At 40.3% G+C, this 27,288-nt stretch overlaps 1 protein-coding gene across 4 annotated transcripts in view; it reads left to right on the top strand.

Moving 5' to 3' along the window:
• Positions 1-27,288, top strand: part of CUEDC1 (CUE domain containing 1) — a 169,553-nt gene that overhangs the window by 9,686 nt on the left and 132,579 nt on the right. For 3 of the 4 annotated variants that reach the window (XM_073666679.1, XM_073666676.1, XM_073666677.1), the window contains exon 2: positions 4,815-4,909. The gene's annotated coding sequence lies outside the window, so the exon portion shown is untranslated. Of the gene's footprint in view, positions 1-4,814; positions 4,910-13,986; positions 14,139-27,288 lie in introns of those variants that run through there. The other variant, XM_073666678.1, reaches the window with a different exon arrangement.

Here is a 27,288-nt window from a genome sequence, read left to right as displayed (position 1 = left end):
TCACTTAAATTAACCAATATACTAACCCCAGGTCTGACGGTAATCCAAGGGTTAAAGCGATGTCCCACGTTTCTTTTTTCAAATATCTTTATTTAGCTCCAAAAAGCATTCCTTGATGTACAAAAGAGCAAGAGGACTAGAACTCTAGTGCCACCTACAGGAAGTAGCAATCCTAAAAGTCAATAGTGACCCTTTAACGAGCCTTATCACATGACTTAGGATAAAAGCCAGAACCAGAAACTTTGCAGACACTGTGTTTCGGAATACTGCCCCTCGTCAATGCAAAGTGTGAGTTCTGGTTTGGCTGGGTGAGAGGCGTCAGACCAGTATTCAAGGGGTAACATTTCTCCTTGTGGAGAGTGACATGTTAAAGGGAATCTGTCACCCCCTGGGACTTTTCAGACCGCTAATATGGGCATACAGGTGATAGAAATGTGAAGCTATACTTACCTGTATGGCCCATATTAGCAGTCTGGTTTCTGTGTAATCGCATTTTTATTAAATGATTTCTGCTAAGCTTGGCGTCCCCTGGACGCCAAGAAATCCCCGCCTGCTAGCCCTATTATCATACTTACTCCACCTCTTCTGCAAGTCACAGGGCCCTGTGACCTGCAGTTCCCGGCCGGATCCCGCGCCTGCGCTGTTTCCCCTTTACGGACGGCGCTCTTCTCCCTGCCGTCCATACAGCCTTGTGGAGCAGGGAACTTGTGTGCAGGCGCCGGGAAGTGAACTAGACTCCCACGCGCCTATATTCAACACTTGTCATCTGCCAGGATCTGTATAAATTATAACTGGCAACCTGCTGCAAAGTCTGTGATCGGTGCTAGTACCGATCTTGCCTGTTTAATTAATTAATTATATGCTGCGATCAATAGCGGCTGCTGCATGTAGATGGTTTTGAGAGAGAGGAGGCTCCCACTTTCACTCCACAGGCACAGCTGTGACGCTATTGCAGGGTGCTGATGGTTGTCATGGTAACCAGAGGTCAAACAATGACCTCCAGGTCTGCCAGGTACAGTGGCCTGTTAGGCCCTGCCATAAGCAGGCTATAACCGGCTTCCTGTCAGTGTGAGGTTAAAGGGGTATTCCCATCTCCCAAATCTTATTCCAATATGTAATAGGTGCAATAATAATAATAATAATAGCAAATACCTCCAATTAGAAATGTAGTGTAGTTCCTCTGATTAGCGATGTCGCTTACCCTATGTGCAGGACATTGCAGTAGCTTAGGTATCCATGGACACGACCAATTATATAGTTACAGTTAGTTGTTAGTGGTCTTAACCCTTGATATCTAAGCTACTGCAAAGCCCTGCACATGGGGTAAGCGACATAGCAAATCAGAAGAACTATACTACATTTCTCACCCAGCGTCTTACTTATGGTTTTGTAGCCCATTCCAGCTTTGTGCAGGTCTATGATCTTGTCCCTGACATTCTTAGAAAGCTCTTTGGTCTTGCCCATGTTGTAGAGGTTAGAGTCTGACTGATTAATTGAGTCTGTGAACAGGAGTCTTTTATACAGGTGACTATGTAAGACTGCTGTCTTTAATGCAGGTAACGAGTTGATTAGGAGCGTCTAACTGGTCTAGGAGCCAAAACTCAATGGTTTGTAGGGGATCAAATACTTATTTCTCACTGCAAAATGCAAATACATTTATCTAATTTATACAATGTGATTTTCTTGATTTTTTTTTTGGATATTCTAGCTCTCAATATTAAAATTAACCTACCCTTAAAATTATAGACTGTTCATGTCTTTGTCAGTGGGCAAACTTACAAAAACAGCAAGGGATCAAATAATTATTTCCTTCACTGTATATATATGAATAAGGTATGAACAAAATATGGGAAAATGTTTCGCTACAAGTAGCGAAACATAAGAAATCCTATCTAAATTTGGAACAAAGCTGTCTTATCACTTATATGACACGGGGAATGGTGTAAAAATATATAAATAAAAGTAATACATGAATTGCTGTTTTTTGTTCAATCTATGACCCAAATAATCAAAGCAATAAAATAGGCAAGAAAATATTATGTAGTCCAAATTGGTTCCAATAAAACTTCAACTGATCCTGAAAAAAAAACTAAGCCACCACACATGTACAGTACAGACCAAAAGTTTGGACACACCTTCTTATTTAACGATTTTTCTGTATTTTCATGACTTTGAAAATTGTACATTCACACTGAAGGCATCAAAACTATGAATTAACACATGTGGAATTATATACTTAACAAAAAAGTGTGAAACAACTGAAAATATGTCTTATATTCTAGGTTCTTCAAAATAGCCACCTTTTGCTTTGATGACTGCTTTGCACACTCTTGGCATTCTCTTGATGAGCTTCAAGAGGTAGTCACCGGAAATGGTTTTCACTTCACAGGTGTGCCCTGTCAGGTTTAATAAGTGGGATTTCTTGCCTTATAAATGGGGTTGGGACCATCAGTTGTGTTGTGCAGAAGTCAGGTGGATACACAGCTGATAGTCCTACTCAATAGATTGTTAGGATTTGAATTATGGCAAGAAAAAAGCAGCTAAGTAAAGAAAAACGAGTGGCCATCATTACTTTAAGAAATGAAGGTCAGTCAGTCCAAAAAATTGTGCAAACTTTGAAAGTGTCCCCAAGTGCAGTTGCAAAAACCATCAAGCGCTACAAAGAAACTGGCTCACATGAGGACTGCCCCAGGAAAGGAAGACCAAGAGTCACCTCTCCTTCTGAGGATAAGTTTATCCGAGTCACCAGCCTCAGAAATCGCAGGTTAACAGCAGCTCAGATTAGAGACCAGGTCAATGCCACACAGAGTTCTAGCAGCAGACACATCTCTACAACAACTGTTAAGAGGAGACTTTGTGCAGGAGGCCTTCATGGTAAAATAGCTTCTAGGAAACCACTGCTAAGGAAAGGCAACAAGCAGAAGAGACTTGTTTGGGCTAGAGAACACAAGGAATGGACATTAGACCAGTGGAAATCTGTGCTTTGGTCTGATGAGTCCAAATTTGAGATCTTTGGTTCCAACCACCGTGTCTTTGTGCGACGCAGAAAAGGTGAACGGATGGACTCTACATGCCTGGTTCCCACCGTGAAGCATGGAGGAGGAGGTGTGATGGTGTGGGGGTGCTTTGCTGGTGATACTGTTGGGGATTTATTCAAAATTGAAGGCATACTGAACCAGCATGGCTACCACAGCATCTTGCAGCGGCATGCTATTCCATCCGGTTTGCATTTAGTTGGACCATCATTTATTTTTCAACAGTACAATGACCCCAAACACACCTCTCCAGGCTGTGTAAGGACTATATGACCAAGAAGGAGAGTGATGGGGTGCTACGCCAGATGACTTGGCCTCCACAGTCACCAGACCTGAACCCAATTGAGATGGTTTGGGGTGAGCTGGAACGCAGAGTGAAGGCAAAAGGGCCAACAAGTGCTAAGCATCTCTGGGAACTCCTTCAAGATTGTTGGAAGACCATTTCCGGTGACTACCTCTTGAAGCTCATCAAGAGAATGCCAAGAGTGTGCAAAGCAGTCATCAAAGCAAAAGGTGGCTACTTTGAAGAACCTAGAATATAAGACATATTTTCAGTTGTTTCACACTTTCTTGTTAAGTATATAATTCCACATGTGTTAATTCATAGTTTTGATGCCTATAGTGCAATGTACAATTTTCATAGTCATGAAAATACAGAAAAATCTTTAAATGAGGTGTGTCCAAACTTTTGGTCTGTACTGTATATATTTGGTATCAGTGTCCTTAACGACCCAAACTATAAAATGAGCATGCAATTTATCCCACCCAGTAAAGACCATAAAAAATAAGAAAAAAAAAACAATGCCTGATCTCCAGTATTTTGATGATTCCAGCAAAATATGTTCTCCTAATGGCACTCTTTCCTTTCTTATCCTTGTTGTGTGCCCAAACAGTAGTAAGCAGCGATCACATGAAAGATATTTTCGTACTTGGAAGAAATTGTTTACAAATTTGTGGGGTGTTTTTCATCTTGAAAATGAAACTTTTTGGGCTTAAAGTACATTTTAATGGAAAAAAATAGAATTTTTCATTTATTCCACATTGTGTTACATCATTATCATTTGAAGAAACTGACTTGTTAACAAAGCTATTAAACACTATTTTGAATACTATAAGGAATGCATTTTTTAAAGTGTAATTTGTTTGTTGGAAGGGGGGGTAACATATTGACATTAATATATAGGTTCCTTTTGAACTGAATCCATGCCTAAAAATAGATTTTTAAAAGTTCTTTGGATACTTGAAAAATTACTACTAAACTTCTAAGCTGTTAAATCTCTCATAAACCATAATCTCAATTTGCAGACACTGTGTTTCGGGGTACTGCCCCTCGTCAGTGCAAAGTGTGAGATATGGTTTGGCTGGGTGAGAGGCGTCTGACCCGAAACACAGTGTCTGCAAATTGATATTATGGTTCTGACTTTTATTCTAAGTCACGTGACAAGGCTCGTTAAAGGGTCGATATTGATTTTTAGGATTGCTACTTCCTATAGGTGGCACTTGAGTTCTAGTCCTCTTCCTCTCTGAAGAGACAATTTGCATTTAATAAATTCAAAACACATCTACTTAAATTTACTATTAAAGTAAAGTACAATGCATCGTGAAAAGGAGTCTCAGAACCACTGGAATATGTAAAAGCAGTCCAAAGATATTGTTGCGTAAAGTGACTAGATTCAGATTTGAATTTTCCAGAGTTTAACTAGATTTCAATATTGACACAATTATTTGTGTATCATATGGGGTTTGAATTCTGCATTAACGTTCATATTTTCCTTCCAGAGACTGCTGTGGCCCTGCATATGGACAACCTCTGACCAAACATGCTAGCTGGGAGCCTTCCCTCTTCACAGTATATAAGTCTAATTTAATTTGTGGTATGTACTTATTCTCATTGGCTCTTACTAAATTCCTCAGATTTCTTGGTATGGATTCTGAAAGTTGCAAATTAATATCGTAATGTTATTACATTAAATGTACCCACTTTGTGGATGACTTCTCAAGTCTAAGGGCTCATGCTGACCATATTGTGATATATAGTTTCATCTTGAGGATCAGTGTTATGGAATTTGTTTTGAATTTTCTAATAAAAATAACTGGTTCACCCTTCATAATCTGCACAATGGACCAGATCAGATTAGTTTGGGGTTCTAAAGTGTAATCATTATATCAAGAATTGTATACATATAAATATGAATACCAACTCAGATAAACAAATATTCTTACATGTGCCTGTAGAAATGTGTGAGTCCAAATTGTAAATCCTTCACTGCAAGTTTTTATGTTCGGGTTCTTTCACATTGCGTTCAGGCATCCATTCGGGATTTACGTCCTAACCCCCCGCAATATGGGTAATATGGGTTTCGGATGGATGCACCATCTGGTGCGTCTGTGTCCGCCTCCAGTAGACATATACGCTCAAAAATGATGCACGTTCGCTTTGCCGGCACCATTAAAGTCTATGGCCCCATTGGCACATACATCCAAATCCCATTTGGGGGGTTTGGATGCAAGTCCTGACAGGGCCATCGAATGGGTACGCAATGTGAATGCACCCTAAAACAATATTTTTTACAAACTGAGCCTTAGACATTTTCTGTTCTCTAGAGATTATGTTTCATTAGTCCACTCATTATCATCAAAGGCAGAATTACAATGAAAGGTAACCTCTGCCATAACCTTGGTGACTATTGTGAGCGAACGTGCTCGGATAACCTGTTATCAGAGCATGCTCGGGTGTTATCCAAGTATTTTGGGCGTGCTCGGATAATATGTTTGAGTCCCTGTGGCTGCATGTTTTGCGTCAGTAGACAGCAGCAACACATGCAGAGATTGCCTAACAAACAGGCAATCTCCGCATGCGTCACGCCGAAGATACTCGGATGACACCTGAGCATGCTCGGATAGCTCGCTACCCGAGCACGTTCGCTCAACACTATTGGTGACAGATAAAGCAGGATCCCACAATAGGTGATAGTCTCAGCTCAACTCCTCCACCACCCTGCACAATTATCTATGCACAGGTCACAAACCTGCATAGAAGCCTCTCATATACGAGTCAATGACCATCTCCAAAGCATGTACTGAATATAAAATAAAAGAGAATAAAGAATATGTATCTGGGTTTAGTAATGATAAAAAATGTAGGTGATATGTTCCGATTAAGAGGCATGTGGAATTAGAGTTAAAATTAACCTAACAAAGGCTGTACAATAAAAAAAACATTATTTCACTACTAAATCTGCAGCCCCTGTGGAGGACTTTACTTTTATTTGTTGATGTACCTGAAGTGGTAATGTGCCATACATCCACCTGACAGCTGCTGCCAATCACTGGTCTCAGTAATGATGGTAGCATGTATGGCACAAGACCGCTGAGAAGTGTGATGAATATATGGCATGTCACAGCTAAAGTAAAATTCTAGCTTTATGTTTCCAAATGACTGGCAACCCCTTTAAAAATGTTGTCAGGGTTGTATAAACAACAGAAATGTGCATGATTTATATTTTTAGAGAAATCCTCAAATTTTCTAGGAGATTATTTGGTACCCCTCAGTGTAGTGCACCATGCCAGGGATCTGAAATTCCACATATGCTGTGTGTTAGTCTCCTGAATTCTAATATTAGGCGCCTGCAGTATGTATTAGAAGGGATATATCATTTATAATAAGAAATAGCATTTGTGACTGATATAGGAAAAACATCCACCTATTCAAGGAAATAGTTTTGAAAGTTAAAATTAAGCGGAATTTGTCTTCTATTTATTAAGGTGTACACTTCCAGTTAAAGAAGTACTCCTCCCATTAAAATTGTCATCCTCTTACTATATTGCAATCATCATATTATACAGCACTGTGTACTTACAATTACTAATTTTTCCCTTCTACCAGCTAATTCTTCTCCTTCCTATTAGGTCTATGATAGCATGTGGTTTAAAACTGACGATCTGAATCCTTCTAAGCTCTATGTAGAAACAGGTGATCTATTTTCCCTGTATGAGTCATGAGTCACTGCAAAAGTCTCTGGCAGGGGGAGGAGCAGGTGGGTCAGGAGTTGAAGAGGGAAATGATAAATGCAGGGACAAGAGACTTCTTGTTTCTATATAGAGCAGAGAAAAGAGAAGCATTATCTGGGTAAAAAAGGCACAATGAGCAATTGTAAGTACACAGTGCTATATAATATGATGATTACTATATATTAAGAGGATACAAACCTTGATGGGAGGAGTGCTTCTTTAACTGGAAGTGTGTACACCTTAATGAATAGACTAATTCAGCTTTAATTTTAACATTCAAAACTATTTCCTTTTATAGGTGGATGTCATGCAAGTCAGTTTTTCCTATACAATAATAATTTTATTTTTATATAGCACTAACATATTCCGCTGCGCTTTACATACATTATCTATATCAGTCACAAATGTTATTCCTTATTATAAATTATATATAAGATAATAAAAATTTGTGAATTTGGAGTAAGGCCCTTTGTCTTAGGCCTACATTTTTAAGAGATGCTTAAAGTGTACCTTTCACTTGGATGAAATTGTAATATGAATACACAGTCTTATAAAGCACATGATATTTGTGTTATTTTTCCACTTTTTCATACTCAGTTATTCTTGTGCCTCATCCTAGTAGCATATACAATTGGAGCCCTTCTTTCATTTCTGTGAAGAACAGGGGGCATGTACAGTGCTGGGTGATCTTGCCTGTAAACCCTTTATTTCTTAAAATCTATTGTTTTTTTCTATCTATTTGTCTGTCTATCTTACATACTTACCTTCCTACCTATCTAGACATTTCTCCAAAGTGCCCCAGAAGCTGGTTTTCAGCACGACAAAGCCAGGCCACGTGTTACTGGCATGACTGCAAGCTTCTACAAAGCACATTGAGACATCATTAATTGGCAGTTGCAAAGAGAGCTGTCAGCAGCGGATCTTGATGACTTGCGTAACCAACTGCATTCAGCATGAGAGAACATTCCTCAGACAACCATTATAGGGAATCTGTGCAGGATTTTGCGATTTAATCTGAGTTCAGCATAACTCACAGACCCTGATTCCAGCGACGTATCACTTACTGGGCTGGGTGCTGTTGTTTACAATTTACAATGTATACAGAAATCAGTGGTGTGGATGGGGTTATACAGTGCTCAGTTTTCAGAGCACTATTAGGCCTGCATCAGAGAAACCAGTCTTTTTGTTAATGAGAGCATGACACATCGCTGCAGCAGGGTCTCTGTCTTTGTTATGTTGCTCTCAGATTTTTTCATCATTTCGTTTTATTAACATGCCTAACGATCCTGTAATATTAATCATTCCCTGACTTTTCCTTCTTGATGTTGCAATTGCAATGTTGGTGAGTGAACAAGTAGATGACTGATCCAAACATAGACAGATATCAGATAGTCCAGCAGGAGTCTGGTGTCTGTGTAAGGCCTCATTCAGACGTAAGTGATTTTTATATACTCAAAAAACTGTTTCAGTGTGTTTAGTGTTTTTTATGTGTGTTTCATTCTTTACCATCACTATTTCATCAGTGATTTTCACATATAAAAAAAAAATGTGCAATGTTTCTACTATTCACTGCAATGTTAATCATGGACAGCACATGGATGTGTTGTCCGTGGTTTTCATGGACCCATAAATGTGTCGGTCTAATTTTGATCTCAGATGCCAATGAAAAACAGACATGTCCCGATCTTTTTGCAGACACCTAGTCTACAAAAAACCAGACATGTGAAAAGCTCCATAAATTATGATGGGTACGTGTTAATTCATGAAAAAACTGATAGAACACGTACATGAAAAACGAACGTCTGATTGAGGCCTAAGGGAATGTATATATTTTCTTTAGATGTCGGCATACCCTCTGAGGTTTGCAATGCTGGCAGCGTTTTCCTTGAGGCGTCTCTTTTGGCAGCTTTGTTGCTTTTTGCGGCTTTAGAAAGGTGAAGCAGCTAAAAGAAGACTGAACATATGCACAGCAAGTTATTTTTACCTTAGAATGCATAGGTTCATTCTTTTTAACTTTTATTAAGCTCTTCTCCTGACTCGATGATTATGATTATGTATTTTTTAGGCCGGTACACTTCATAACCCACCTGAAAAAAAACATCTTGCGCACATACCAGTCTTGTACACCCATAGAGTCAGGAATAGCATCAAGGTTGTAAGAAGATGACTGTAATCTGTTATTCTTGTTTAAAAGTATAGCCCAGGGATGGGGAACTTTTGTTCTACGGGCTGAATACTATTAGGTCCGGCCCTTGGGCAGATTCCTGATTTGATCGCAGTTCTTGGCCTACCAGACCGGTTTTTCCAGCCACCTGCCCTTTAATTTTGTAGAGCATGTGCACAAGCTTGCAGTGTTCAGTACTGGATGCTGCCACCGCGCACACAACAAGAGGTTATGTCCAATTGCAGTGTCAGGATGTTCTTTGTGGGCAGAGTTTACCATACTATGATCTCCTGTCACACTCCTGCCCATGTAATGTATAGGTCATTCTCCGTGTATCATATGTGATGTATAGAGCAGTCTTGGTGTCTCCTATTTGATGCATACAGCAATCTCAGTGCATCCTATTTGATGTATACAGCAGTCTCAGCATAACTTATGTAATATGTAAACAGCAGTCTGTGTATCTTATGTGATGTATACAGCAGTCACATTGTATCCTATGTAATATGTGCAGCAGAGTCTTTGTGTATCCTATATCATATATATAGCATTCACAGTGATGTATACAACAATCTCAGTGTATCCTATGTGATATATACAGCATCAGTCTCAGTGTATCATATATGAGGTATGCAGCATTCTCGGTGTATACTATGTGATGTATACAGTAGTGTTCAAAATAATAGCAGTCCAATATGACTAACCAGATTAATCACTGTTTTTGATATAAATTATGTTACCACATGTGAAACAATTTACCAGTTGGTGCAATAAGTTCTAAGAAAACCAGCAGACTCAGCATTCATTTTCTGCATGTTTTTGAGTCTGTGTATTTGAATAATTAATTGAAAGGGGAAGGGGGGGTGTTCAAAATAATAGCAGTGTGGAGTTTAATTAGTGAGGTCAATCATTCTGTGAAGAAACAGGGGTGAATCAGGTGGCCCTTATTTAAGGGTTAAGCTAGCACATGTTGTACATGCATTTCTCCTTCAAAGCCTGAGAAATATGGGTTGTTCGAGACATTGTTCAGAAGAACAGCGTACTTTGATTAAAAAGTTGATTGGAGTGGGCAAAACTTATAAAGAAGTGCAGACAATGATAGACTGTTCATCTAAAATGATCTCCAATGCTTTAAAATGTATAGAAAAACCAGAGAGACGTGGAAGAAAACAGAAGACTACCATTCAAATGGATCGAAGAATAGCCAGAATGGCAAAGGCTCAGCCATTGATCAGCTCCAGGACGATCAAAGACAGTCTCAAGTTACCTGTGAGTACTGTCAGAAGACGCCTGTGTAAAGCTAATGTCTTAGCAAGAAGTACCCGCAAAGTCCCACTGTAAAAAAAAAAAAGACATGTACTGAAGCGGATACAATTTGCTAAAGAAGCTGGCCTAAAGAGAAATGGAGAAACATTTTGTGGACTAATGAAAGTAAAATTTGTTATTTTTGGGTCCAAGGGCCGCAGACAGTTCGTCAGACGACCCACAAACTCTGCATTCAAGCCACAGTACACTCTGAAGACAGTGAAGCATGGTGGTACAAGCATCATGATATGGGCATGTTTCTCTTACTATGGTGCCGGATCTATTTACCGGATTCCAGGGATCATAGACCAATTTGCACATATTAAAATACTTGAAAAGGTCATGCAGCGTTACGCTGAAGAGGATATGCCCTTGAAATGGATGTTTCAACAAGACAATGACCCTCAACACACCAGTAAACGAGCAAAATCTTGGTTCCAGTTCAACAAAATTGAGGTTATGGAGTGGCCAGCCCAATCCCTGGTCCTTAATCCGATAGAACACTTGTGGGGTGACATCAAAAATGTCGTTTCTGAGGCAAAGCCAACAAATCCCCAAAAATTATGGGATGTAGTCAAAGCATTCTGGGCTGAAATAACAGTTAACTATGCCAGAACTTGGTTGACTCTTTGCAACATAGATGTGAAGCAGTTCTAAAAAACTATGGGTATACAACTAAATATTAGGTTATGATTCACAGGAATGCTAAATCCTCAAAAAAGAGTACATATTGTGAGTTTGTAAAGACAAATGCAAACAATGCTATTTTTTTAACGTCCCAATGTTCATTTTCTGTTGCTTTCTGTAAAGTAGTTTAAAAATTATATACATTTCTCTTCATGTTTTGAATTAGAAAAAAGTGTGCAATGTTTTCAATGCATGGAAATAAAAGCTAGTATAAAGATTTTGTACTTAACTCATGTTTTTGAACACACTGCTATTATTTTGAACACTACTGTATACAGCAGTCTGTGTATCCTATGTGATGTATATACAGCATTCACAATGTATCCTTTGTGATGTACATACAGCAGTTGCAGTGTATCCTATGTGATGTGTATTTAATACAGTTGCAGTGTATATCCTAAGTGATGTATAAAGCAGAGTCTCGGTGTACCCCAAGTGATGTATACTGTGTGATATTTACATATAGCAGTTGCAGTGTGTCTTATGTGATGTGAATATATAGCAGTCTCTGAGTTTCCTATGTGCTGAATACTGCAGACTATGTCATCTATATGATGTATACAGCAGACTCCCCACTGTTTGAGTTCTACACTGTGTGCAGAATTATTAGGCAAATGAGTATTTTGATCACGTGATACTTTTTATACATGTCCTACTCCAAGCTGCATAGGCTTGAGAGCCAACTACCAATTAAGTAAATCTGGTGATGTGCATCTCTGTAATGAGGAGGGGTGTTGACTAATGACATCAACACCCTATATAAGGTGTGCTTAATTATTAGGCAACTTCCTTTCCTTTGGCAAAATGGGTTAGAAGAGAGATTTGACGGGCTCTGAAAAGTCCAAAATTGTGAGATGTCTTGCAGAGGGATGCAGCAGTCTTGAAATTTCCAAACTTTTGAAGCGTGATCACCGATCAATCAAGCATTTTTATGGCAAATAGCCAACAGGGTCGCAAGAAGCGTGTTGGCCAAAAAAGGCGCAAAATAACTGCCCATGAATTGAGGAAAATCAAGCGTGAAGCTGCCAAGATGCCATTCGCCACCAGTTTTGCCATATTTCAGAGCTGCAACGTTACTGGAGTATCAAAAAGCACAAGGTGTATGATACTCAGGGACATGGCCAAGGTAAAGAAGGCTGAAAAACGACCACCTTTGAACAAGAAACATAAGATAAAACGTCAAGAATGGGCCAAGAAATATCTTAAGACCGATTTTTCAAAGGTTTTATGGACTGATGAAATGAGGGTGACTCTTGATGGGCCAGATGGATGTGCCAGAGGCTGGATCAGTAAAGGGCAGAGAGCTCCACTCCGACTCAGACACCAGCAAGGTGGAAGGGGGGTACTGGTATGGGCTGGTATCATCAAAGATGAACTTGTGGGACCTTTTCGGGTTGAGGATGGAGTGAAGCTCAACTCCCAGACCTGCTGCCAGTTTCTGGAAGACAACTTCTTCAAGCAGTGGTACAGGAAGAAGTCGGTATCGTTCAAGAAAAACATGATTTTCATACTGGACAATTCTCCATCACATGCATCCAACTACTCCACAGCGTGGCTGGCCAGTAAAGGTCTAAAAGAAGAAAAAATAATGACATGGCCTCCTTGTTCACTTGATCTGAACCCCATAGAGAACCTGTGGTCCATCATAAAATATGAGATCTACAGGGAGGGAAAACAGTACACCTCTCGGAACAGTGTCTGGGAGGCTGTGGTGGCTGCTGCACGCAATGTTGATTGAAAACAGATCAAGCAACTGACAGAATCTATGGATGGAAGGCTGTTGAGTGACATCATAAAGAAAGGTGTCTATATTGATCACTAATTATTTTGGTTTTTGTTTTTGCATGTCAGAAATGTTAATTTCTAAATTTTGTGCACTGATATTGGTTTACCTGGTGAAAATAAACAAGTGAGATGGGATTATATTTGGTTTTTATTAAGTTGCCTAATAATTCTGCACAGTAATAGTTACCTGCACAAACAGATATCCTCCTAAGATGGCCAAATCTAAAAAAACCACTCCAGCTTCCAAAAATATTAAGCTTGGATATTTGGGTTGATTGAGAACATAATTGTTGATCAATAATAAAAATAATCGTCTAAAATACAACTTGCCTAATAATTCTGCACACAGTGTATAAAGGTTACGTGAGTGATGAATTGCATTGAAATATGCATCTGTGTTTGGAACAACTTAAGACTGCAAGAAGTTTGTTTCAAAACTTACCATTGCAAAGAGTCGCCTGCACTCCAGGAATGACTAATGCTGACATGGAAAAGCCGTTGCGAGTAGCACCATCATCAGTACCACTGAAAATTACCGCCGCACCAAACTTGGTTTATGTGTCTATAAGAGTCACATTAAAATACATTCTTTTCTCATAAATATGGAGATGCCGCTGACATCTCTCTAAATACTACTCATGGACATCTTAGTTATATTAATGTGTTCTACTATTTATTACAAAGCATGTGTCATTCAGAAGAGAGGAATGCATGCCTACACATAATGTGGATCCATTCTAAGAGGTTCCTGTTTGTTTTCTTGAATTTTCTCACACCGTTGCAATTTTGTTCAATCAAAGTAAAGAATAGGGGTTCACGGAGTACACTTTGGACAGGAGTGGTTGAAGCTAAGGCAATTGGGGATAATTGTATTTATTTTTTTATTTTACTTGCTTATATAGTGCCATTAATTCCACAGCGCTTTTGCAGACGTTATCATCCCGGTGGGAGGAAACACATGCAAACTCCTTGCAGATCTTGTTCTTGGTGGGATTTGAAGCCAAAGTGCTGCAAAGCAGCAGTGCTAACCACTGAGCCACCGTGCTGCCCACAGTGATGGATAATGGAAATACTTCTTGCTGTTGTGGAATATTTATCAAGCAATATGTTTGGAAAATCTGAATAACAAAGTACATGCCTTTTCTATGCAGGTCAGTCAGAATCTTTCATGATTTGCTAAAACATGGGGTCCCTATGTCCCAACATTTAGCATCTATTTTAATCCCAGCATTTATCCCACCATTATCGTGACTTAAAAGGGTTGTCTACTTCTCGGACATCGCTGGAATGCTGCTAGCACCAGAGGTGAGTGTGTTATTATTTTACTGAGGGGGAAACATAGGGGTTCTCTGAGTAGTAGACAACCCATTTAAAAAAGAATTCTGAGGTTTGTAAAAAAAAAAAAATGGTTTGTGTCACTATTTTCCAACACCCATAAATTTTTTAGTACCATTTCAGGGGTTTGTTCAATTATTGTTTTGTGGCGACAAAAAAAAGGCAATTTTTACATTTAGAATTTCTTTTATAGTGTTTACCTTATGGGTTAAATAATACATTTTGATCTCAGTTTTATAGATGCCGATATACTGAACTTAGTTAATTTTGCATATTAATATCCATATTAATATCCTAATGATGACGCTGTAGGGAGGAAGTGGGGAGAGCACCTTAGTGTTGCTCACGCTGGAGGTCACTGGACCTGAAGTGACTCACCGGTGCCTGCGCACATGATCCCTCCTGTATAATGAGCATAGAAGGGAAGAAGAAGTGCGGAGGCACGGGATCTGGCCGCGGCAACTGCACGTCACAGGACACTGTGACGTGCAGGGGAGGGAGGAAACATAATACAGGAGGCGGGTATTTCTTGCGGGCCCCGGGCCTCCAAGGTATCAAAAACCTGTAGGATTAAAAATAAATTTTACAGCAACTAGACCTCTAATATAAGGCATACAGGTAGGTAAAGATTCACATTTCTATCAGCTGTATGCACATATTAGTAGGTCAGATACGTCCCAGGGGGTGACTGATTCCCTTTAAATTTTATATGGAATCCAGAAAGATGGGCAGTGTTTATAAAAATATACAAAAGATTTTACAAAGGGGACAAAACAATATGATATATACAATTGCATAAAATAAAAGGGCTAACGAAAGAACTTATGAAACTTGGTCACAGAAATGGCTCAGAGGTTAGCGAAGGGAAGCACTTTGATTGGAAAAATGGACAGTACCTACAGCGAACTATGACTTCCACTGACTGACAAGGACATATATTTGGCTTTTGCCTTTTATTAATACACGTCATCTCACTTCTGGTGACTTATAACAGGGCTGATTATGGGATGTGGTTTCAGTTTCAGAAAATTATGAGATTCCCATCTTCCAGGATATCTCTGCCCTTGGGGCTCACAAGTGTAAGATATTACCATCATCTTTCCTATCACAATTTTACCGTTACACAGAGACCAAACATTATCTGGTTCACACCATCTATTAGACTGTTATTCAATTGTAGAAATTCTAGTGGCCCTACACTGATGTGAGTTAATGCGTCACATTCGTCCCTTCGCAACAACGCTGAAAATCTATATCCCATAAATATCGGATCAATATAAAACTCAATATTCCTATCTGAACACTGGAGCGGGCCTGTTTATTTACCATTGTTCTGATTTCTTTCATCATTGGAGCTTCAGCCTGGGGGGAGGGGACAGTTCTCCTTTTAGTAAACAGATTTCAGCCTCCTTGTCTGTTTTCCCAGAGAGTTTCATTACCTGGCCACTGCAGGGGGCCACCGCTTAAGAGGTTGTTTTAATGAGTTTTTCTCTCCCTAGCTAGAACTAATTTCCTATTTTCCCCCATATGTCTACTGTGTAATTCTACTTCATAGAGCTTTAGTGTTAGCTCCTTCTGGAGATATCTTATGGATTTTAATTTTCCTCGATGACAAACGCCTAACAATGACCTCTGGGTCCTCCACTTACAGAAGTCTTCTAGGCCCTGCCTGCATAGGAAGAAAAATATTGCACTGTATTACGCAGTAGTAAATGAACATATGATCTTCATATCAAGACCCACTGTAGGACTAATAAATATTGTACAGTAGTATGTAAAGAGCAATTTTTAAGCCTAAAAGAAGAAAATATTACTTCACTTATCCCTTACATGGTAACTATCCTGGGGGGTGGAGGATAGTCAAAAAAGTCAATTCCAGAAGTCCTGTTTTTGTCCATCCTGCCTTCTTTTAGAAGTTGATACAGATCCCAAAATGGTATGGTGTCAATGTACACTGGTGCTCTTTATGCAAAAAAAAAAAAAACCAACAAGCTCTCACACAATAACACAACCGAAAAATGAAAGAGTTATGGTTCTCAGAGTATAGTTGTGCAAAAGTAAAAAACAAGAAAAATATATAAATTTGGTAACAGCGTAATCATATCAGGTGGCAGTATTACGTGTACCATTTTTTCTACATGAATGGCATAAAATTTAAGACTTAAAAAAAAACTTAAAAAAATAAACAATGACAGAATTGCTGTTTTCCCATTCTTCTCTGTAAAGAATTAAAGAAGTTGTCCGATAAAAGCAAGTTATCATCTATCCAACACTAGATGATAACTTGCTGACCGTTGGGTGTTCCCCACTATTCGGGAGATTGGGGAACTGTAATCCCCTTTACAGATTTGCACGGCAGGCCGGACACTCTACTGCTGCTCCATTCAGTCTTTATGGGGCTAGCGGAAAAAGCTGAGCACATCGCTCGGCAGCCCCATAGGGAAAGAATGGAGCGGCAAATCAAACATGCGCACTGCACACCATTTTAACAGGGATAATAATAATAATACGTTTTTATTTCTATAGCGCCAACATATTCCGCAGCACTTTACATTTTAGAGGGGACTTGTTCAGACAATAAAAGACATTACAGAAACAATAATCACATAAATCAATAGATCCCAGGAGGAGTGAGGGCCCTGCTTGCAAGCTTACAATCTATGAGCATAAACGTTCCCTGTTCTACCAATCGGTGAAGGTCCCAGCGGTCGGAACGCCACTCTCAACTCCTTATCACCTATCCTATGGACTTATATTCACCAGACAACCCCTTTATTAAAAGTTAATCTGCAAATTATATGTACCTCGTAATGGTGCCTATGAAACCTACAACTCGTCTCATAAAAATCAAGCGCCACGTCAACTGAAAAGTAAAAGTTATGATTCTTTGATTGTGTTGTTCTAAAGACTATCAAGGATGCATTATACAAAGTAGGCTAGTTTTTAAGGGGTTAAATTGTAGTCTGCCATGCTGACTGTTGACTGCTGCACCAGGAGGGTTTGTATTTTCCAAGTCTTATGAGCTCAGGATCTCAATAGACCATCAAATCAATTCATTTCAGTCTGCAATGCTATTCAGTAACCACAAATTACATTGAGATCAAAACTAAGAGCGATCCACATGCAGGATCTGTATATACTGTACTATATATATTTTAGAGTATTGTGTTCTACCAAATGGGTTGAGGAATGGGGCAAGAAAAAAAACCAGGCTGTTATGTTTGTCTGTCACATTATACTGTACTTGTATGAAACAATAGATGTTACACAAAACCAGAAAAACAGGTCCTGGATGTAAATGAGGTCACATCAGGCAACTTGTGTAGTGTCCTTTGTGTTTCTTTGCAGAGAGGGTAAAGTGGTGACCATGTCCCTTTTTAATTTATGTGTCCAGCTGGTGCGGCTCCTTTCTTTTAAGTTGTATCAAATATCAATGGTTTTGTGACCTTTTCTTCTAGTGCCACAGTCGAGAAAAGCATCTTTAGTCTCCCATATGTTGAATCTTTTCTCTTTCATTTCTGAAAGCTGGCCGGGGACAAGCTTCAAAGCTTTCTTTTTGTCTAAGCTCTCTTGTACTCATCTACTGCACAGCTGTTATGGAGATACCGAAAGTGTAGCTAGTAGTATTAAAGGGAACCTGTCATGTCCGGAAACGCTCTTTACCTGCAGGCATAGAGGTAATCTGCAGGTCAGGCTTATTCAGACGACCGTGAATCACGTATGTCATGATTTTCACTGATAGAACATGTACCCAGTAAAGTCTTTGATGCTATTCACAAGTCTGGATTATTTAGCAAACGGTACGTCCGTTCTGTGTGTTTTCCGTGAATAACATTCTAATGGATAGGAGAAGCTTTGCATTTTTTTTGCATCAGGGCAAAATCGCTGATGAAACGCTGATGGAAAATACTGACACACTGACTCTGATCAAAAAAAACGTAGGATTAATGGTCCGTGTTATTACCTAGAAGAAAAATCACGGACGACAGTCAAATTGCCGGGGAGTGATTTCAGCAGCGCTCACTGTATTGTGAGCGGTGCCTATAACAGCCCTGCCCCGATGAAGGAAGCGAATGGCTACAAAGGGAATAACATTAAACCTACATTTTTATCCATACTAATGGTTTGTCGTGACTCCAGAGAGCGCAGAAACAACTTCCTTTCCCAGCATCTTTCTCTAACATTAAATATTAGCTCTGTAGAGAAAGGTAATTTTCTTCCAGTAAGCCAGATATACAAGGTTTAAAAGGAACCTGTCGCTTCCCCAGGACCCAAAAACAGCCAATGTGTATTTATTGATCCCTTCCTCCCCTTGCATCAGGGAAAAATCACTGATGAAACTCTGATGGAAAAAGCGGACACATTTTTCGACCTTTAATATTTGGTTTTATTCCATTTTATATTTTGATAGATAGGACTTTTTTGGACATAGTGATATCAAATATGCTTTTTTGACTTTTTTTATTTCTTTATTTTGAAAGGAAGAAAAGGGGAGAGTTATAATTTTATATATATAATATATATATATATTTTTTTCTCTAATTTTTACTTTATTTTTTTAGTCCCCAAAGGGAACTTGAACATGTGGTTTCTTATACTATATACTGCAGTATACTGCAAAATCACAGTTCTCCTATGAAGTCCAGCCTTTGGTTATGCTCCACAGGAGGACAAACATGGCAGTTACTGGGGATCATGGAAATCCATCGATTCCCAGCAATAGTTAAACTGCAACGATCAGAGCAAGCTCCTGTTGCTGCTTTTACAGGCAGATGCTGGTTATATAATAAAGCCATTATCTGCCAGGCATGAAAGAGTCTCCACTTCTGAGCTGGTTTCATATTTTGCTTAGCGACCCATCACATAAATGTGCGTCATAAGTCATTAAAGAAGTTGTCCACTACTTGGACAACTCCTTGTCATACCCCTCGTTTGGCCCCGAGAAAATAAAAAAGCTTATACTCACCTCCCGTGCCGATGCCGTTGCAGCGGTGTCGGCACTCGCGGTCCCGGGGCTCCGTTCTGTTGTTGTGACACGTACCTATGATTTATTGACTAACTTTTAGAAAAATTGTTTGGGATGTGGGGGTAGTGGAGAAAAAAAAAACAAATCTGTAATTTTTTAAAAAGCAATTTGCTATTTGATATAATTGATAATTGAGCTTTCATCTATGGTCTGTGACAGTTGTGGCAGTGCCAATTAACACTGCCACAGGGGCCACAACAGGGTATAGTATTGCATCCAGGCTACCAACACGGATGGAATTCCTGAATATTGTACTCCCTGCAATAATCTACCCTGTTGTACCCCCTGTGCTGACTCCCGCCCTAACAAGGGCAGTACCCAAATGTGGTTCTAATGCTGCTGCCCCAGAAAAAAGTCCCTCCCAATGCGTTTCTTTCTCCATGAGTCAGGGGAGTGCAATTCCAGTATAGTTGGGAAAAAGAGCACCAGCAGAAAGAGGCCCTAATTGCTCAAGGTAAATAGCAAAAATTGTCTTCGTGCAAATAAAGTGCCCAGTGTCAAAAACAATTAAAGACCACAATAATAAAGAACTACCACAGTGGTAGGTTCTTTCTTTTTGGAGGTGCAGAGTGCTGCATCCTCTTTGCAAAAAAATTGGGAGAATGCAGCAAGGAGGATGCAGCACTCTGCACCTCCAAAAAGAAAGAACCCACCACTGTGGTAGTGGTCTTTATTTGTTTTTGACACTGGGCACTTTATTTGCAATTGCACACCCCTGATGAGTTGTGGAGAAAGAAACCTGTCAGAAGGGACTTTTTTTATGGGGCAGCAGCATTAGAACCACACTTGGGTAGTGCCCTTGTTAGGGCGTGAGTCAGCACAGGGGGCACGACAGGATAGATTATTGCGTCCACACTACCACCACGGGTGGAATCCCTGAATTTTTAAGTCCCTACGACCCAAATGAGTGAGATCTACACGTCTTTTGTGTTATTAATATTATGTATGCACTGTAACACTTTATGTAAGTTTGGTTTTATTGCATCTTTTGGCTTAGTAGTGGACCTGAACATTGTATCTTATTATCCATTTTTTACTTATGGTTTCATGAGACTTGGAGTTATAGATTTGTTCATTTCTCCTTAAAGCTCTGGATTGGGGTTTCTGGATAAAGTTTTTTACTTGATACAGTATAATGGGCCCCACATAGGGGTGGCGGTTCTAGTGTTGCGGGCTAAATATAACCACCCTGCGGGCCAGACTTGGCCCATGGGCCAGAGTTTGACATGTATGGTCTAGAGGGAGCTTCCTCTGTGATAGACAGGCACGCTAATATACTGACCTTCCCGATCACTAAGAAAACTATGCAGCAGCACAGTTCTCTCCCCCCCTGTCCTATATAATGATCTATCCGTGGTTCCCTGAAGAACTCACATAATTGTCGGAGAAATACGTTGGAACCTATCTACCTATTAAGCCATTAATGTTGATGATTATGGCTTACAGCTAATGAAAACACAAAAGTCATTATCTCAGTAAATTAGAATACTTTATAACAGCTTGAAAAATGTTTTTAAAATCTGAAATGTTGGCCTATTAAATGTATGTTCAGTAAATGCCCTCAATACTTGGTCGGGGCTCCTTTTACATCAATTACTGCATCAATGCGGTGTGTCATGGAGGCGATCAGCCTGTGGCACTGCTGAGGTGTTACATACATTTGAGTAGGCCAACATTTCGGATTTTAAAAACATTTTTTAAGCTGTTGTATTTGGCACCTAATGAGTTAACTTTAGTTTTGTCCAAGTGGGTGTTTTCACTGTAAGTATGTTCTTCTCCCTATATGAGTTGCTATCTGATAATACCCACTTGGACTTACAATAGTTAAATGATTTGTGCAAATACTTTGATTGGTAATATCCCCGCAATGGGAGAGGCAAAATAAAAAAAAAATGCTTTATTTCACACTGCAGCCACTATGTCATCCTGTGTCCATCTCAAAAATAAAAATTTAGTGAAAGGTCTCTTTAATTATATGTAAAAGCAAGATGTGGTAATATTACAATGAAACTTTTATTTGATATGCAATAAAATAGATCAAAGTGAGTATCTACTCAAATCACAAATTAAACACACAAGGTCTTCATGACCCCAAATCCAGAGACAAGTGCATGTACTGATATAAAATTCTACAGCAGAAAATTTTATTAAGTATATATATCAACCACTAAAATGAGTATAACTTTAGCCAAAGTCTATACCCATACAGATTCAATGCATACCCAGAAGATATTGCAGTAAGGTAGGTTAAAGATAATAGAGTTATACACCTACCTAGGAAACTAGGCAAATGGTGACCAGGTGTACGCAAATTGCACTTAGGAACACTGATAATTTAGAGTCCGACATAAGTATAATAAAAGGTGCTACTGTGCTGCTCACCTATCCTTTAGATAGCAGATATACAGAAAAAAAACATCTAAATACACAAAACACCACAGAAAACACATAGTGCAATAAGACAAACTCTGTCTGTCATAAGTCAGGACAGACCTCTCAAAGAGTGCAAAGGACTCCTACTGTAGAAAAAACTGAAACAGTCTTACCAAGTCCTGCAAATCAGTATGACTCCGTGCCAGTGTGGCATCAATCTCATAAGTCCCACTAACTGTTCACACAGAAGAGAGATAGAGGTGCTGTGCTCCCTATGCGTTTCCTCTCATCCAGATTCATCAGGGGAGACTTTAATGACTGAGAATGCTCCAGCATAACTGACCATCCGTCTTTAGCCTCCTAGGTGGTCACATTTGACCATGAGCGCCATAATAACTCCCACCATGAAGCTTCTATTTATGCCACCCGCCCTTAGAGTTCACGGCTGCGTCATTTCCAGTCGCGTCTGACCTACTTCTGGCATCTGGAGCGCAAGCTTCAGCCTTGGAGGGCATCCTCAGCCGCCTGGTCATCATTTCCGGTGACGTAGTGCTGCCGCCGATCACCGGAACACATAATATAGCAGTGGAACGCACTTGTGCATTGAGAGGCAGCGCTATATTCTAGGCGGTCATACTCTACTTAGGGACCGCAGAGAAGCAGCGCTATGTTAGAAGCAGTCACACATAACTTGGGGACCGCACATAAGCAGGGCAGAGGTGAACTCAATACATATATAATCTTCAGTCCTCAGTCCCTCTTAAGAGATAAATCCCTTAATGGCCACCCATCCTAAAATGACATAACAATATACTATCAGGTGTTGGATCCAAAGTAGCCTAAATAGGGATAAAAGGGGGGGGCACAGATAAAGATATATATCCATACTTGACGTGTGCCACCCACCCCCTGAAGTATGGGTTGTATTCTAGCCACAGTAATAAATATATAGAGGGATAAAAATGAGCATAAGGTTCTCCCAAACCCACGCGTGTCCAAAACAGATATAAGATATAATATATAACCTAATAGAAAGTATTTGGGACTCTGGCAAGAGAAAAGAACTACCCTCAGGAGTATATGCAATGTCAACTGTCGCTGGAGAGGCTCTGTATACATAAAAGATGGTGAGGGGCAGACTAGTTGTATGACTATGGAGAAATATCTAATAGAGCAGGGTGTGAAGAAAAGGGTGCATCTATCTCAGACCTAAAACTTGTTCTCCACATCTAGCCCTACCTGACAGTGGAGGTTGGCGCCCCCACTCCGCGGCGGCTTACCCTACTCTCCTGTCCCTCATCTTACAGAAAACATTTGTATGATACCCGCTCATTCAGTCCCCTGGGTACCATGGTACTTAGATCGTGTATCCATCTTTTTTCTCTTTGTAGGATAATCCTATCCCAGTCACCCCCTCTTAGTGAGGATTTGATCTTATCAATACCAATAAATTTGATGCAGTCCGTACGTCCCTGATGTAAGATATTAACATGATTAGCCAGGGGTGTATCCCTCTTGTTAATTATATCTTGCAAATGTTCACAAATCCTTCTCCTAAATTCTCTCCTGGTTTTTCCCACGTATTCAACATTGCATTGGCATGTAGCTTTATATATGATCCCTTTAGACCTACAGTTGATGAATGTATTAATCTTGTATACCTTTCCAGTCACTTTACTATCAAATGTTTTAGCTTGGGTAATGGCCTTACATGCAACACAGCTGCCACATTTATAACATCCTTCAATAGGGTTTTGAAGCCAGTTGGTCTCTGAACTTTGGACGTAGTGGCTATGTAAAAGTCTGTCTCACAGGGACCTACCTCTCGTATATGTGATCTGAGGGGATGATTTCACATATTTGCCTATATCCTCATCCATATGTAGAATCGGCCAATGTTTCTGAAGAATTTGTCTAACTTCATTAGATTTATTTGAAAATGTGGTAACCAAACAACAGATATCACCGCTCTCCTGCTCTTTAAAGGGCGGATTTTACAAAGCCATACTTTCTCTTGCCAGAGTCTCCTTATAGGCCTTAGTTAGAACCCTATCTGGGTAGCCTCTTTCAGTAAACCTTCTGCGCAGTTCAGCTGCCTGATGATGAAAAACAGTGTCATATGAGCAATTCCTGCGAACTCTAATAAACTGTCCCTTTGGAATGCCTTTCTTTAACGGGAGAGGATGGTTGCTCTCCCACCTTAGCAGTGAGTTGGTAGCTGTTTTTTTCCTATAGGTCTAGGTTGCAATTTCACCACTCACCTCTTTACGTATGAGGATATCAAGAAATGGTAAGGTGCCTCCACCGACTTCATAGGTAAAATGTAGGTTCAAGTGATTGTGATTCAATTTGTTTACAAAGATGTCAAACTGTGTAGAATCCCCTTTCCAAAAGATCAGGATATCATCTATATAGCGGACCCATAATGCTACCCTCTCACTGCCTTTGATTGGCTTGTCCCCAAAGACGACCGTCTCCTCCCACCAGCCCAGGTACAGATTAGCGTATGATGGGGCACAGGGGCTCCCCATTGCCGTACCCCTGAGCTGGTGGAAGTATACACGGTTGAACAGAAAGACATTCCCTGTTAAGACAGAATTCCAAAGTTAGGGCAGATGAAAGGGTGCGCAGGTTGTCTCTGGATTTGGGGTCATGAGGATCTTGTGTGTTTAACTTGTGATTTGAGTAGATACTCACTTTGATCTATTTTATTGCATATCAAATAAAAGTTACATTTTAATATTACCACATCTTGCTTTTACATTTCTATTGATAGTGGCTATAATATCCCCCATTGCTTACAGGTCTCTTTAATTATCACTTTTGCCTTGTGGCGTGGTGTTCATCATGCTGGAAAATGCACTGTTAATCACCAAATTACTCCTGGACCGTTGGGAGAAGTTGCTCTTTGAGGATGTTTAGATACCACTCTTTATTTGTGGCAGTTTTCTTAGGCAATATTGTGAGTGAACCCACTTCCTTGGATGAAAAGCAGCCCCACACATGAATGATCTCATGATGCTTAGCTGTGGGCATCACACATGACCTTTTAGGCTACTTCTCTGGTTTCTTTGTTGCCCTGCAGGGCACCCTCCAAAAGCACTGGACTCACTTAGCCTGCAGATTTAGCCTATGTTCCCACACGTTGTGTTTTTCAGTGTATTTTGCTGCAGATTTTCAAATTTGCTAATTTTCAGCTGCGTTTTGCAGTACCAGCAAAGTCTATGAGAAACCAGAATTCTCTGTTCACACATCTTGGTTTTTTTTGCTGCGTATTTTGTGCATTGGTTGGGTTTTTGGAAAATAGAAAATGTCACTTCTTTCAGTGTTTTTTCAGCGGAAGTACTTCATAGGAAGTAATGGGTGGTGAAAAAAACTGAAAAAAAACGCACCTAAAAACGCAGATACATTTTTTTTAGCGTTTTTGATGGCAAAATAGAGCGGGGTTCTATTTTGTGATTAACCATCTTGTCTTGGTCACTGAGATGGTTGTTTGTATTAGGAGAGTTTAATTAATTTAATTAGTGATGTGTGTATTAACATTAGCTGAGCTACATGTGAGATTGAACAATACCTGTGGCCCAGTGAAGTGTGAAATTGAACAATGCCTGTGTAACTGAAGGGCAGACCCCATAGGATAACAGTAAATAGTGTCATACAAACTCAATGCATTGCCAGTGTCTTAACTATTCCTGAACAATTCATCTCACCCACTATGCCAAAACCAGAATGAGATTTTTTTTTTCACAGAACTTTATGTACATGCATAAATAGAAACAGAAGAGCAGTGAATAAAATGCTGAAAAAACGCATCAAAAAACGCAGCAAAACCTGTGTTTTTGATGCAGCTGATTTCCTGCCAGAGATCCGATTTGCTGCAGATTTCTGACTGAAAAAAAAACACAACATGTGGGAACATAGCCTTACTGACACCTTCCTGCTGCCATTGTTGAGCAAGCTCTGCATTGTTGTTAAACTGACCTCCTAGTTGAAAACACTTTGGAACACGGTCCTGGCACCTGCTGGATTTTCTTGGGCACACTGAAGCCTTCTTCACATCAATTGACCATCTCTTTTTGAAGTTCTTAATGATCAGATAAATGGTTGATTTATGGGCAATCTTAAGACCGCAGTATCCTTGAATATAAAGCCCTTTTGATGCAAAGCATTGATAACTGCACATCTTTACATGGAGGTAACCATGGTTAGAAGAAAAAGACAATGATTTCAAGCACCAGCCTCCTTGTAAGACTACATTCGCACGTTCAGTATTTGAGCAGTATTTTACATCAATATTTGTAAGCCAAAACCAGGAGTGTGAAAAATGTGGTGACGTGTTTCTATTATACTTTTCCTCTGATAGTTCCACTGCTGGTTTTGACTTACAAAATAATATCAGCTGCCTTGTTATCGTTAACATTTCTCCCGAACTGAAATGAAGTTGTGACGCTCTCAGCCTTCCCTGGGAAATGGGGTTACTCGGAGCCGGTTCAGTGTAGGTGTCTCGGGGTTGCAGTCGTGGCTCGGACCCGGACCGTGCCCAGGTCGGTCACATAAAAGATTTAATGGGCTTTCAGGGTTGAGTGGTATTTTCCGACTACGCCACCTACGGTTTCCGGTGATAGACACAAGCGCTGCTTCAGTCCACTGAGGCCGGTGTTAAAGGGGCAGCTTAGATGGGACGGCTCCCCGCAGGCGGAGCAGGCCTCAGGGCATTCTGATGAGGAATGGTGGGTGCAGTGCCGCGCAGGAAATAACAGGCTGAAGTGGGGTGTGAAGTAATCCAGGGTTTTTACTCACATTCAGATGAGCTTTTTAGCCGCAAAGCTTCCCTCTGCTCCTCGCGGCGTACTGCGGCCACCGGGAAGGGGGTCCAGCACTTTCCAGGTAGATCAGGAGCACCTGTCGAGACCCCTCTGGTGTGTGTTCCTCTCCTTGGTGAGTTCTCCCACTAAGTCTTCTCCTGACTGTATGTGTGGTTAGAACTAGGTGTAAGGCCGGGTTCCACTGGATAAACACAGGTAGAGAGTTACAGGTGGCGTATGCCGCTCCGTCCGTATCCCTCCTGGGATCCACTAAGCCTCCGGGCTTTTCTGACTGAGACGTGAAGTAACAAAGTCAGATATCGGGGGCCGGTCACCCCTCTTGCAGCAGGAGTCCCTCTGACTAGGCCAGAGTAAGAAATACAGGTGGCGTATGCCGCTCCGTCTGTATCCCCCTGGGATCCTTTTGCCTGTGGAGCTTGTCTCCTCTGCTCCCCTCCAGGTCTTCTTAGGTCAGGACCTTGACTGGGTAGAGGCAGTGGTTTACTCTGACTCGCTCCTCTCCTCAAGGCCAGAGAACAAGGACCGTGTATCTTCAGTCGTATGAGGCCTATTACTGAACTGTGGTGGGTGACCACAATCACTGATGAAGATCACAATCAAAGACCTTGAACCTAAGATGGCTGTAGGTTAAATATGAATTAGTAAGTGTTACCTAAAAGTGTGTCCTCCACCCTCACCCACTACATGGTTCCCCCTATCTTTGGTTCCCCCCATCTCCTATATCCCGGCCCGGGGCAGCAC

The sequence above is a fragment of the Phyllobates terribilis genome, unplaced genomic scaffold (genome assembly GCF_046119375.1).
Source record: "Phyllobates terribilis strain yellow unplaced genomic scaffold, ASM4611937v1 Scaffold_2__4_contigs__length_985480577, whole genome shotgun sequence".
Taxonomy (NCBI): domain Eukaryota; kingdom Metazoa; phylum Chordata; class Amphibia; order Anura; family Dendrobatidae; genus Phyllobates; species Phyllobates terribilis.
The sequence above is the reverse complement of the archived record's forward strand: the minus strand, read 5'-3'. Positions and strand labels throughout refer to the sequence as shown.